Source organism: Amblyomma mixtum, unplaced genomic scaffold (genome assembly GCF_055824585.1).
Source record: "Amblyomma mixtum isolate Tamu unplaced genomic scaffold, ASM5582458v1 scaffold_19, whole genome shotgun sequence".
Classification (NCBI taxonomy): domain Eukaryota; kingdom Metazoa; phylum Arthropoda; class Arachnida; order Ixodida; family Ixodidae; genus Amblyomma; species Amblyomma mixtum.
In genome coordinates this window covers 602234-614937 of record NW_028317716.1, presented here as the reverse complement: position 1 = coordinate 614937, position 12704 = coordinate 602234, and the positions used below count along the sequence as shown (strand labels likewise).

The 12704-nt window shown below is 48.9% G+C and overlaps 1 pseudogene; it reads right to left on the bottom strand.

The window, feature by feature from the left end:
• LOC149324756 (gastric triacylglycerol lipase-like) overlaps nt 1-6320 on the bottom strand; it is a 59739-nt pseudogene extending 53419 nt beyond the window's left edge.
• Between the last annotated feature and the right edge of the window lie 6384 nt (nt 6321-12704).

Genomic DNA, 12704 nt, shown 5'->3' with positions numbered 1-12704 from the left:
TGCAGTGAACGTTCTGGGCAGAAGCTATACACAGATGCATGTGCATGTACTACTGAAAGTATTATCGAGAGCAAAAATAACAGACCCCTGCCAGCGCGTGCCGATCTGTGCCAAACTGCATGAAAGCGCCGCTTGACGAAGCACTCCAGATGCTGAGACGAGCGCAGTGGCACGCAATGCACAGCGCTCCTCGAGATGGGCGCACGCCGCTGCGCTGGTCTCGGCACTAGGAGCGCTTCGTCAGGCGGTGCTCGCATGCAGTTTGGCGCGGATCGGCATGCGCTGGCAGGGATCTATTATTTTTGCTCTCGATAGTACATAATTACAATGCAGATTATTTCCGTTCTAGATCAGATGACTTCCAAGTGAACGGAGGAAGTATGCATACACATTACGGGACCTTTAATAAGAACACAACAGAAGCATTCGTTGCAAAGAAACGATTTCATTCTCGTGAATAGCATAGCGTAACTTTCCGTTACCAAGAATGTGACAACCGTCGGACGGAGTCGCTGTATTCATGTTGCGGAAAACCCTCCGGCAACGCATTACCAGCGGGTTTCTCTGTACTGAGGAGCATTTTTTTTACAGTGTAGCAAACCGACTTCTTCTCCCAGTCAACTTCCAAAACGCTCCTTCTTCACTTCCCCCTGCATCGTCCTTCACGTTTCTATTCTATGCTATTTCCGCGTAGGTAGGTCTGACATTCCTGTATTTTTTGTGTAAGAAAGAATAAGCCGATTTAGAAGAAACATACGTTCAGAGATATGTCGTGAAAGGTTGATAAATGTTTGCTCACTGTGTAGTGGGTAGGTGTTGATCAAGTATCAAGGTCACGTGGCCTAGATGGTTAAGTTAGGTTCGACGGCGACTTCCCCGGATTTGCTGCACAACGGCAATTATTAACCCTGTCCCGTTAAAAAGCACAGTATATAAATGCCCGCCAGAGAGAAGAAACCTGCATCAGAACACGCAACGACCCACTCAAGGAGCTGATTAGACAAGTCTGCTACGGTAGACCGTGGATTGGTCACCTCTATAAATAAGCGAAATACGCGAGTTTTTTTACTCGCCAAATGCAAGCGGTGAAACGTGCTGCATAGCATGTCCATGTTAAGCAAATTAGTTGCGAGAGCATTAAAGCATACAGTCACCTTGGCTTTGCTGCGGGAAGTTGGCGAACCATGATCCAGAGTCGGAAAGTAGGCCTGGCACCAGAAGGACTTGCTTGCTTTGCGTGTAGCCCTGGGTGGACGTGCTTCCATTCCCTTGTTCAATCCTCCGCACTCTATCCACATCGAAAACGTATCCGTCGTCTGTCGTGGCCTGGTGCGTCTCGCAGGAGTAGGCGAAGTATCGGACCAATTCACACTGCGAACGTTAGACTGCCATCCATTGTGTGCAAGAAGCACTCGGTCGCCAAGCGTTTATGTATGAAACCCGAGTGGTCAAGGTCGGCGCAGGTTTTGTTCAAAACTAAAAATTAAAGAAGTTCCCAACATGGCCACAAAACCTTTCCGTTATGACTACAAGGGAGAAAATAAAACAGTGTGTGGCCTGCCAGATTATTGCATCTTATGGAGTTTGCGGTTATTTTTATGTCAAAGACCTCTGACAATTTATGAAACACTTCTCAGATGGGGACGATATTTTAGGTCTTTCAAATCTTGTTCACAATCCTCCAGAACATTTTTTTTGTCCTGCGTAAGCAGCGTGATTGCCAATAGGAGAGAATGTTGGCTTCTGTCACCGCTCGGCCGCCCAGTGAAGATTGCGGCGCCTTCAACGAGCAAACAGCGAGGTACAACATGAACTAGTGGGCGAATTAGTTTGACATATCTAGTGAAGCAGCGCAACGGCACAGGGCCAAGGGTAGAAAGGGACAAACACAGCGCTGAACTGAAAACGAATGTTTATTCCGGATGCTAACAGCATATATATATATATATATATATATATATATACTACGATGAAAAAACTTGCTCGACTGCTGATAACATAAGGAAAGAGTTGAAGTACACTTCTTAGAGAAGCATTTATTTACCGACGGTTTCGGACGGTGGACCGTCCTTCATCAGGGTAAGCTTGTTTGTGAACAAAGACGATGCACTTGCTCACGGCACCGCACACAGACGGAGAGGGAAAGACGCTCTCCTTTGAGGAAACAAAACAAAACACGAAAAGCAAAACACGAAACGTGTTTTGTTTTGTTTCCTCAAAGGAGAGCGTCTTTCCCTCTCCATCTGTGTGCGGTGCCGTGAGCAAGTGCATCGTCTTTGTTCACAAACAACGTTACCCTGATGAAGGACGGTCCACCGTCCGAAACCGTCGGTAAATAAATGTTTCTCTAAGAAGTGTACTTCAACTCTTTCCTTATATATATATATATATATATATATATATATATATATATATATAAATATATATATATATATATATATATATATACACTTTAGCATCTTAGAAAATACACAAGAAACAGAGAGGAGCGGAAAGTTTCAAACCCAGTCACTATGCGCATGCATCTGTAATGCGTGTAAATCGATAATATGATATTAGATAGTTGTACTCTTTCAGCGAAATGGCTACGGAAGGTGTGTTGATACAATACGCACCCAGCTTCATTATTTCAGATGCTCCGATAATCTCTCGTGTAAATTTATCCTTGTGTTTCGTAACTACGTGGTTGTTTTTGAATACTGGAAAACATGAACACTCACGACAGTGAGTACCTATGAGGCGGACTGCGTTCTTAACGTTGTTTCTATGCTGCCTAAGTCTTTCATTTGGACAACGGACACTTTGTCCGATGTGTGAACCACCACACGTCCACTGCCCTCAATACACCACGTTATCTTGGCATGGCACATACTTCATCTTGTGATTTTTCTTGCAATCATGACCAGGTTCTGATCTTGTATCCGGGCCATTTACCCTCGCACACAAGCCACTCAGTCTCACAGGTGCCGATAAAACAGCATAAACTCCAGGTTTATTACCTATAATCTTCAAATTGTGGGACACAACATGGACATAGGGTAGTACTGCCAGATAACGTTGTTTGGAATGATGGACAGCGTTGCCCACTTTCAGTTTTTTCAAAATCCCTTCTGCTACTGAAGCCAGAATCTGAAGGGGGTATTTTGCATCATCTAGTCTGTCAACCTGATTTTAGAAACTATAATCAATCTTGTGTGGGCAGGATTTTTTCATGGCATTTTCAAAGCATGACGCCACAATGCCCTTTTTTACGAGCTTCGAATGGGCTGAGCATTACCGAAGTAAGGGCTTTTTACTCCTAGGTTCAATGCCCAGCATACATGGAAATCAGTAAAATATAAGGTCAGATCAAGTAACTTCGTGTGATCCTCCACTGACACTTCATGTGCAATTTCCAGAGGCGAATGCACCTCGGAGAATATCGCGCACAGGTCATTCAGTTCCGAAGCGAAGCTAGCCGGATCACAATCTAGTAAAATAAGGTAATCAACTACATATCGGAACACTCTTACAACTGTAGAGCTCATGAGCGATTGTTAGAGTGTCCTGTCAATCTTAGCAAGAAAGATGTCACTCAGCGATGGAGCGATTCTAAATCATATGCAGATCCCATTCTTTTGAATAAAAACAGTGTCTTCCCATTCTGCATAGGTTTACTGATGGTACACTCGCAGCAGGTATAAAAACCTTTCTGCAGAAATGCCAGGGGCATTCAGAATGCTACCGCGCCGTAGTCGTCAATTCCTTCAGTAATGCTTGTCGTGAGCGATGGAATAATATAGGTCTTTTGCATCAATGGAAAATGCGCGGAGTGGCTTGGCCTGGCCGGTTTTAAGAAATTCAAGTACTCCGTCCGACTTCTTTACCTGATAAGGGTCGTCAATAGTTAGGTGAGCTAGGTTATTTCGTAAACAACTTCCCTAGGCTGTTCTGCCGCATGCCCTTCTTAGAAACGACCATACCTAAAGCAACGTGTACTTTGTGCGTTTTCGCACTAAAAAACATGTCGACGTTCCATTTTTTGCGCTTTTTAATACAGAAAAAAGCGCCTCTTAATGCAGCTGTTTGTACACAACTGTTTTCCCTTTAACTTGGCTTTTGCCAGCCAAGCTCTTCTGCATTCTCGAAGAGTGAACAGACCGCATCATCTGCTTTTTGCTTGAAGCTATCCTTGGAAAGTACTGCAAGTCCCCTTTTTTGCCTGCAGTTAACAATACTAGAGAATTTTCACGCAGGTATCTAACGGTCTTATCTATTGGCAAATGTACTTCAGGTACTCTCGGGCACAGCCCAACATCCACTCATTCCGAAACGCACCTACTGGCATTTGGTCCATCAGCTCGTCGGGACACGCGCCTTACCATTGCCAGTAGTTCCGGTGGCTTCATCTAAGGCTCAACAGCAAACTTTGGGTCAAGGCTAAGACTCGTTGAACTGCCTCCGGAATGTAAACCCCATCCATATTGTGCAGTTCATTGAGCGTCCCTCCAGGTTTTCTTGGGACAAGCCCTCGGAGGCTTGGGGAGAAGCTGCTGCCAGAAGAACTCGGTGGTGCTGTTGATGATGCGGCTAATTCCGTCGCACAGAGTCTGAAGAAGTAATTAAATTTCTAACAACAGACCAGGCCAAGCCACTCCGCGCATTTTCCATTGATGTAAAAGACCGATATTATTCCATCCCTCATGACAAGCTGTTAAAGTGCATTAATGAAGCAATTGACGACTACAGAATGGTAGCATTTCAGAACACCTGTACCAATTCTGCAGAAGGCTTTTTAGACCTGCTGCATGTGTACCTTCAGTCAACCTATGCAGAATGGGAAGGCACTGTTTTTATTAAAAAAAATGGGATCTACATATAATCTTCCATCGCTCCATTGCTAAGTGACATCTTTCTTGCTCAGCTTGAAAGGGCACTCGAACAATCGCTCATGAGCTATGCAGTTGCAAGAGTGTTCCGATATGTAGATTATTGCCTTAATTTACTAGATTGTGACCAGGCTAGGTTCGCTTCGAAAGTGAATGGACTGTGCGTGATATTCCCTGACGTACTTTCGCCGCAGGAAATTATATATGAGGTGGCTGTGAATGGTCGCAATAGCAGTACACGGGCCTCTAGAATTTCGCCTCCATCGAAATTCAGCCGTAGCGGCCAGGATCGAAACCTCGTCTTTCGGGTCAGCAGCCGAGTGGAGCTTACCATGTATGCTCGGCTTTTAAACCTAGGAGTAAAAAGCCTTTACTTCCGTATAGCTCAGCCCATTCGAAGCTCGTAAAAGGATGCATTATGGAGTCATGCTTTCAAAATGCCTTGAAAAAATCCTGTCCACACAAGATTGATTAGAGTTTCTAAAATCAGGTTGATAGACTAACAGATGCAAAATACCCCCTACACATTCTGGCCTCAGTAGCAGAAGGTTTGGTTTGGTTTATGGGGGTTTAAGGTCCCAAAGCGACCCAGGCTATGAGGGACGTCGTAGTGAAGGCCTCCGGAAATTTCGACCACCTGGGGTTGTTTAACGTGCACTGACATCGCACAGTACACGGGCCTCTAGAATTTCGCCTCCATCGAAATTCAGCCGTAGCGGCCAGGATCGAAACCTCGTCTTTCGGGTCAGCAGCCGAGTGTAGCAGAAGGGATTTTGAAAAAGCTGAAGTGGGCAACGCTGTCCATCATTCCAAACAAAGTTATCTGGCAGTACTACCCTATGTCCATGTTTTGTCCCAGAATTTGAAGATTATAGGTAATAAACGTGGAGTTTATGCTGTTTTATCGGCACCTGTGAGACTGAGTGGCTTGTGTGCGAGGGTAAATGGCCCGGATACAAGATCAGAACCTGAGGGAAATAAATAGCGCACAAGAGAAGACGGCACAAGCGAGGAGACACAGACAAGCGCTTGTCTGTGTCTCCTCGCTTGTCCCGTCTTCTCTTGTGCGCTATTTGTTTCCCTTAAGTATGTCATACCAACATGCCCAAGCCTCGTCTCATCAGAACCTGGTCATGATTGCAAGAAAAACCACAAGATGAAGTATGTGCCATGCCAAGATAACGTGGTGTATTGAGGCCAGTGGACGTGTGGTGGTTCACACATCGGACAAAGTGTCCGTTGTCCAAATGAAAGACTTAGGCAGCATAGAAACAACGTTAAGAACGCAGTCCGCCACATAGGTACTCACTGTCGTGAGTGTTCATGTTTTCCAGTATTCAAAAACAGCCACGTAGTTACCAAACACAAGAATAAACTTACACGAGAGATTATCGAAGCATCTGAAATCATGACATTTGGTGTGAATTCTATCAGCACTCCTTCCGTAACCATCTCGCTGAAAGAGCACAACTATCTGATATCATATGATCGATGTACTTGCGATACAGGTGCATGCGCATAGTGACCGGGTTTGAAACTTTCCGCTCCTCCCTGTTTATTTTTTATTTTCTAATGCGCTAAAGTATATATATATATATATATATATATATATATATATATATATATATATATATATATATATATATATATATATATATATATATATATGCATCCGGAATAAACGTTTGTTGTTAGTTCAGCGCTGTGTTTGTCCCTTTCTTCCCTTGGCCCTGGGTGCTTCACTAGATACACTAGAAACAGCGAGGACATCGCCCGGAGAGAGGCGAGGGGGGAAAATATTGTCACGTTGTAGTGACGGCAGTCCAGGAGCGCGAGCGCCAGTCCAGGAGTTTTTGTCTCAGTTTTGAGACTCTGACGTCAAAATGACGACACCACGAGTCGTTGACCGCGGAATCAACCAATTAGCAGCGAGGTTGTGGTGTCTAATAGTAGGGTTCCACCCAGGAAGCATTTAGTTGCGCAATAAAGGACCGTATGCTAAAGTTTTGCTGTAAAGACGCCGTTAATAATTTGAAGAATGTTTTATTTCGCTAACAAGCTAGCTTTCAAACTCAACGACATGAAGCAAACGAAGAAATGTCCTCAATTTTGCAATTAAGTTTCCTCTTCAGTCACTTTTGCTGCCGCGAGGGTGCGCTGACGCTGGAAAAGCGTCGGTAGCGTCGGCTAGGTGGCGTGAGCTGCCGCCTGATTCAAAGGATTCAGCCATGGATTCAGCCTTATCCCTCCACGCACATACTCAGCCATCGTAAACATGGCAGTCAGAAAAAAAATCTGCTGTTTGACGGCTGTCCTTTTTTTTTTTTACACACCACATAGAATCAAGGTACTGTGCGGACGTCTTAAGTGCGCGGAAAAATCTATTTTAAGGCAGTAATTGCTACGGGTCTGCCGAGATCAATTTGCAAGGAGCGCTTGGCTCGAAAACCGGCGAAGGCAGCTTTAAGGCAAGTTCACACTGGCGAGTTGCAAACGTCGCGCTAGTACTCGAGGCGACCGATTTCGGTCAATTAGTTACGGTTTGCGAATCACATGTAAAGCGGGGAGGGAGCGTAATAAATCGATTTAAGCCTGTCGCGCGACCTCCGCGACTCGCCAGTATGAACTCACCTAGCCTGCTATCGATGGCAAATGTGCTCCAAGGGCGATTCGTGATTCTATATATTTTTGTTCAGAAAATACCCGGCGACCATGAATAATCACACTGCAGCAACTGCCGACATACGGAAGCAGACCGGTGCAGCTGCTAGGAGCTTGCAATCTCACTGCGGGAATTAAGAGCCGGAACGCCCGGTCACTGCGGCAATAATCACTCTTCCGCCTCGTAACTAACTCATGGCGCCCGCTACGGGTTAAGCACTTGATATTCGTGTTGGTGTTGTTGCCGTTCCGTTCGGATGATGCTCGGACGACGCCGCCGGGGATACTGTGGTGGCGAAAGTTTATGCGACGGAAGTCCTCCTTCGCCGCCGCCTTGTCTTGGGGGTCTCGCCGGAAAGCGCGCACCTTCTGCGACTTAACTTTGACAGTGGTCTCCGAAACTCACCGCAAACACTTGCTCACAGTCGGTTGGGCTACGCCGACGTTTACTTCATTTCCTACGGTGTCTTGAAACCCACCGGCGGCGAAGGCGCGCACAGGCACTTGCCGCTCCACTGACCGCGCACTCACCCGCACACCTCCAAGTTCAACGGCGAGTTCGTCGCACAGCCATTGTGCTCCTTCCTATGTCAAAACGTCGAAACAACTCGTCCGGCACGTCAAAACCGTCTTCATGCACCCTCTTACACCGCTGCTCGCGCGGCCACCGGCCATGTAAACAACCGCCATTTTCTGTCTCAAGCGCTTTGAGACCACTCGTTCCAATCCTGAAAAATCGTCTCAATCGGCTCGCATAATTAGGTAAGCAACGTCAATACTTCTGACCGTTTTATGACGTCGGCCGGTGACGCAAACAAACAATATGGCCGCTGGTCACGACCGACCAATAGGAACGGGGCAAATGAGACACTTTTTGAGACACTTTCCGATTGAGACGATTTTGAGCGACTCGTAATCGCGCCCCAGCGGTCAGGAAGACACCAGAAAGACTTTCAAACGAAGCTCTTTATGTGGGCTGACTTGCGCCCGCAAAAGGACTGAATCACTCGGTGGCGGTGTAAGCAACAAGCGTGCTCGTCAATCGTCGAACTACGCGGCATCGTTCAATTTAAAGCCGGCAAGGAAACTTCGAGATAACAGGTCGACATCATCTAGAGTACTCTAGAAACACGTAGATGCAGCTGCTTATGGCTGTGAACAATCGAGATAAGTCCGGTCGCTCCTCGCGTCGCGAACAAAAAATGATAACACCCTTTTCTGCGGCCTTGCGCGAACGAACGGACGCTACAATGATACGTGGCATTACCCCCCTCCCAAAGAAGCATCGTCTCGGTGCTTTAATATGAAAATAAACACGGAGAATGCAAACTTAGTGTCCTTTAGCGTTCATAATATGGCTTCAGGCGTACTACATGTACGACTTCCGGTCGTGTGCGGCGTCGCTGAGATGCTGTCGTGCCGTCGGGGATGACTTCATAGTCGAGGTCACCGATGCGACGGAGAACCCTGTACGGGCAAAGCAGCGTCGCAGCAACTTTTCACTCAATCCACGGCGGCGAACTGGCGTCCATATCCAAACACGATCACCTGGCTTGTAATGCGTGTCTCGTCGGCGCAGATTGTAGCGTCGGGCGTTGGTGTGCTGCTGGTCTTGAATGCGAAGCCGCGCAAGTCTACGGGCTTCCTCGGCGCAATGAAGGTAGGCGGTGACGTCGAGGTTGTCTTCGTCGGAAACGTGCGGGAGCATTGCGTCGAGTATTGTCGAGGGCTTCCTGCCGTATACCAGCTGGAATGGGGTAAACCTGGTTGTCTCCTGGACGGCAGTATTATAGGCGAATATCCCGTAGGGCAGAATGGAGTCCCATGTCTTGTGTTCGGCGTCGATGTACATGGAGAGCATGACTGCGATGGTCTTGTTCAGACGCTCTGTGAGTCCGTTGGTTTGTGGATGATAGGCGGTTGTCCCCCGATGGCTTGTCTGACTGTAGTTGCGAATGGCTTGCGTCAGCTCCGCTGTAAACGCCGTTCCTCTGTCTGTGATGAGCACTTCGGGGGCGCCGTGTCGCACGATAATTTGTTCGACAAAAAATTTAGCGACTTCTGTTGCGGTACCATTAGGCAACGCTTTTGCTTCGGCGTATCGGGTCGTGTAGTCGGTGGCCACAATGATCCATTTGTTACCCGATTATGAAGTCGGAAAGAAGCCGAGCAGGTCCTTCCCAATTTGCTGAAAGGGCTTAGTTGGAGGCGGTATGGGGTTCAGGAGTCCGGCTGGTCTAGTCGGAGGCGTTTTGCGTCGCTGACACTCACGGCACGTTTACACCTAATGGGAAACATCGGCAGCTAATCGTGGCCAACAGTACTTCTCCTGGATGCGGTGCAACGTGCGAGCAATCACGAGATGCCCTGCAGTCGGCTCATCATGGCATGCCTGCATAATTGTTGCCTGAGATTTTTGGGCACGACAAGAAGATGCACTGTCCTGTTGGGCGCGAAGTTCTTCTTCAGGAGGACATTATTGTGAACGACGAAGGACGATAGTTGGCGCTTGAACCCTCGGGGAGGCGATGCGGTCTTTCCTTTCAGATAAGTAACTAGGCTTGGCAACTCGGGATCCGAGCGCTGCTGCTGCGCGAAACTACTCGCTCTTACCGGTCCTAAGAAAGCGTCGTCGTCTTCCTCTTCCGGTGCTGCGTGGACGGGGGCACGGGACAAGCAGTCCGCGTCGGAATGCTTGCGGCCAGATTTGTAGACTACAGTTATGTCCAATTCTTGAAGACGCAAGCTCCAACGAGCAAGGCGGCCAGAGGGATCCTTCAAATTGGCAAGCAAGCACAGAGCATGGTGGTCGCTCACAACCTTGAATGGTCGTCCGTACAGGTAGGGTCGAAATTTGGACGTGGCCCAAATAACGGCGGGACATTCTTTCTCGGTCGTCGAGTAGTTGGCTTCGGCTTTCGACAGTGAACGACTTGCGTACGCGATAACTTTCTCCTGTTTACCACCTTTCTGAACGAGGACCGCTCCTAGGCCCACACTGCTTGCATCTGTATGAATTTCGGTTTCGGCGTTTTCATCAAAGTATCCGAGGACAGGAGGGGACTGTAAGCGGCGCTTCAGCTATTTGAAAGCTTCCTCTTGCGGCCTTTCCCACTTAAAAGGTACGTCAGCCTTGGTAAGTTGGGTCAAAGGTAGAGCGATGCGCGAAAAGTTCTTGACGAATCGCCGGTAATAAGCGCACAATCCAAGGAATCTGCGTATAGCTTTCTTGTCATTTGGCTGTGGAAACTCTGCGATCGCAGCCGTCTTCCGGGGGTCGGGGCGAACTCCATCCTTGCTTAAGACGTGACCAAGGAATAGCAGCTCGTCGTAGGCTAAGTGGCACTTCTCTGGTTTCAGTGTCAGGCCTGAAGACTTGATCGTTTCCAGCACCATCCGAAGCCTTCTGAGGTCGTCTTCAAAGCTTGAGGAGAAGACAACAACGTCATCTAAGTAGACTAGGCAAATCTGTCACTTCAAGCCTGCGAGCACCGTATCCATTACTCGCTGGAACGTCGCTGGGGCACAGCAGAGGCCGAAGGGCATCACCTTGAACTCGAAGAGTCCGTCTGGCGTGATGAACGCAGTCTTCTCGCGATCTCTTTCGTAGACTTCAATTTGCCAGTAGCCGCTCTTCAGGTCCATCGATGAGAAGTACTTAGCGTTGCATAGCCGATCCAATGTGTCGTCAATGCGGGGGGGGGGGGGGGGGGGGGGTAGACATCCTTCTTCGTAATGCTATTCAGGCGGCGGCAATCGACGCAAAAGCGAAGGGTGCCGTCTTGCTTTTTCACCAGGACGATAGGAGCTGCCCAAGGGCTCCTCGATGGCTGGATGACGTTGTCACGAAGCATTTCCTCAGCTTGTTTGCGTTCTCATATTGTACGTTGTCTTCGGTGTCCGATCTCGGCTTCGCGCAGTAGTGAGGCTGCGGTGGGCGTACTCCGACGTTACTTCACTGGGCAGCGGTAAAAGCTTCAAGTCTGGCCGCGTCGTCGTCGTCGTCGGTGTCGTCGCCGTCGTCGGTGTCGTCGTCGTAGGTGTCGTCTCGTCGGTGTCGTCGTCGTCGGTGTCGTCGTCGTCGGTGTCGTCGTCGTAGTTGAGGCATGGTCTTGAGTACTCGTCGATGGAGGATCTTTGTCATTGCGCTTAGAAGCAACGTCACCTCCAGAGGCTGCTTTATTTAGTTTAACCTTCGTGGGCTGGGGGAGCGTCCACGCACGGCGTAACCTCGGCTAGGAGATACAAAGCGCGGTGACGATGGCGACGGGGAACGTGATAGGCGGCTGGGCGTTGAGTGCTCTTCCCAACGCAAGAACTCTTCGATTTCGGCTGGTTTCTGGCCGGGTCGGGACCGTGGGACGTCGTAAGAGAAACCTCGGATGCCCATTCTCCTGTATGGGCAGCACCGGAGATTGTGACCGGCTTCGCCGCAGTGGAAGCATAGTGGTCGGCGCTGGTCGGGTGTTCTCCACTCGTCGCATTTCCTCGGCTGCGGGCGTCGCTCGTAGGACGGGCGGGTTGGGGCGAGTGGGCGGCGGTCCAACGCAGCTGGCTGAGGGCGATAGGGGCTTGGGTCCCGTCGCCGAGGGGCAGGACGGCGCACAGCTGCGGCGTAAGTCATTTCTGGGGGCTGCAGAGGCTGTGTGGGTGTCGGCGTCCCACCCAAGGCCTGTTGAACTTCGTCCCAGATGACGTGAGTGAGCGATGAAAGTTGCGGCTGCGTTCCCGTTGGCAGCAATCGTCGGAGCTCCTCTCGCACAACTTGACGGATAACCTCCCGCAGGTCATTGTTGTTAGCTGTGTCCAAGCAGCTTGCTGACAAAAAGCGCTGCTGGCGGTCATACTGGCGGGCTCTGGCATCAAGGGTTTTTTCCATGGTGCATGCCTCTTCGACGAATTCGGCGACGGTTTTGAGTGGGTTCCGTACGAGGCCCGCAAAGAGTTGCTCTTTAACTCCTCGCATAAGCAGCTTGACCTTTTCATCTTCCTTCATGTTCGAGTCGGCACGCCGGAAGAGACGCTTCATCTCCTCAGCGTACATTGCAACGGTCTCGTTTGGATGTTGTATGCGAGACTGTGGCAGCTGCTGGGCTCTCTCCTTTCGCACGACGTTCGTGAAGTTCTTCAGAAGCTGCTCCTTGAAGGTTTCCCAGTTCGTGAGGCTAGCTTCCT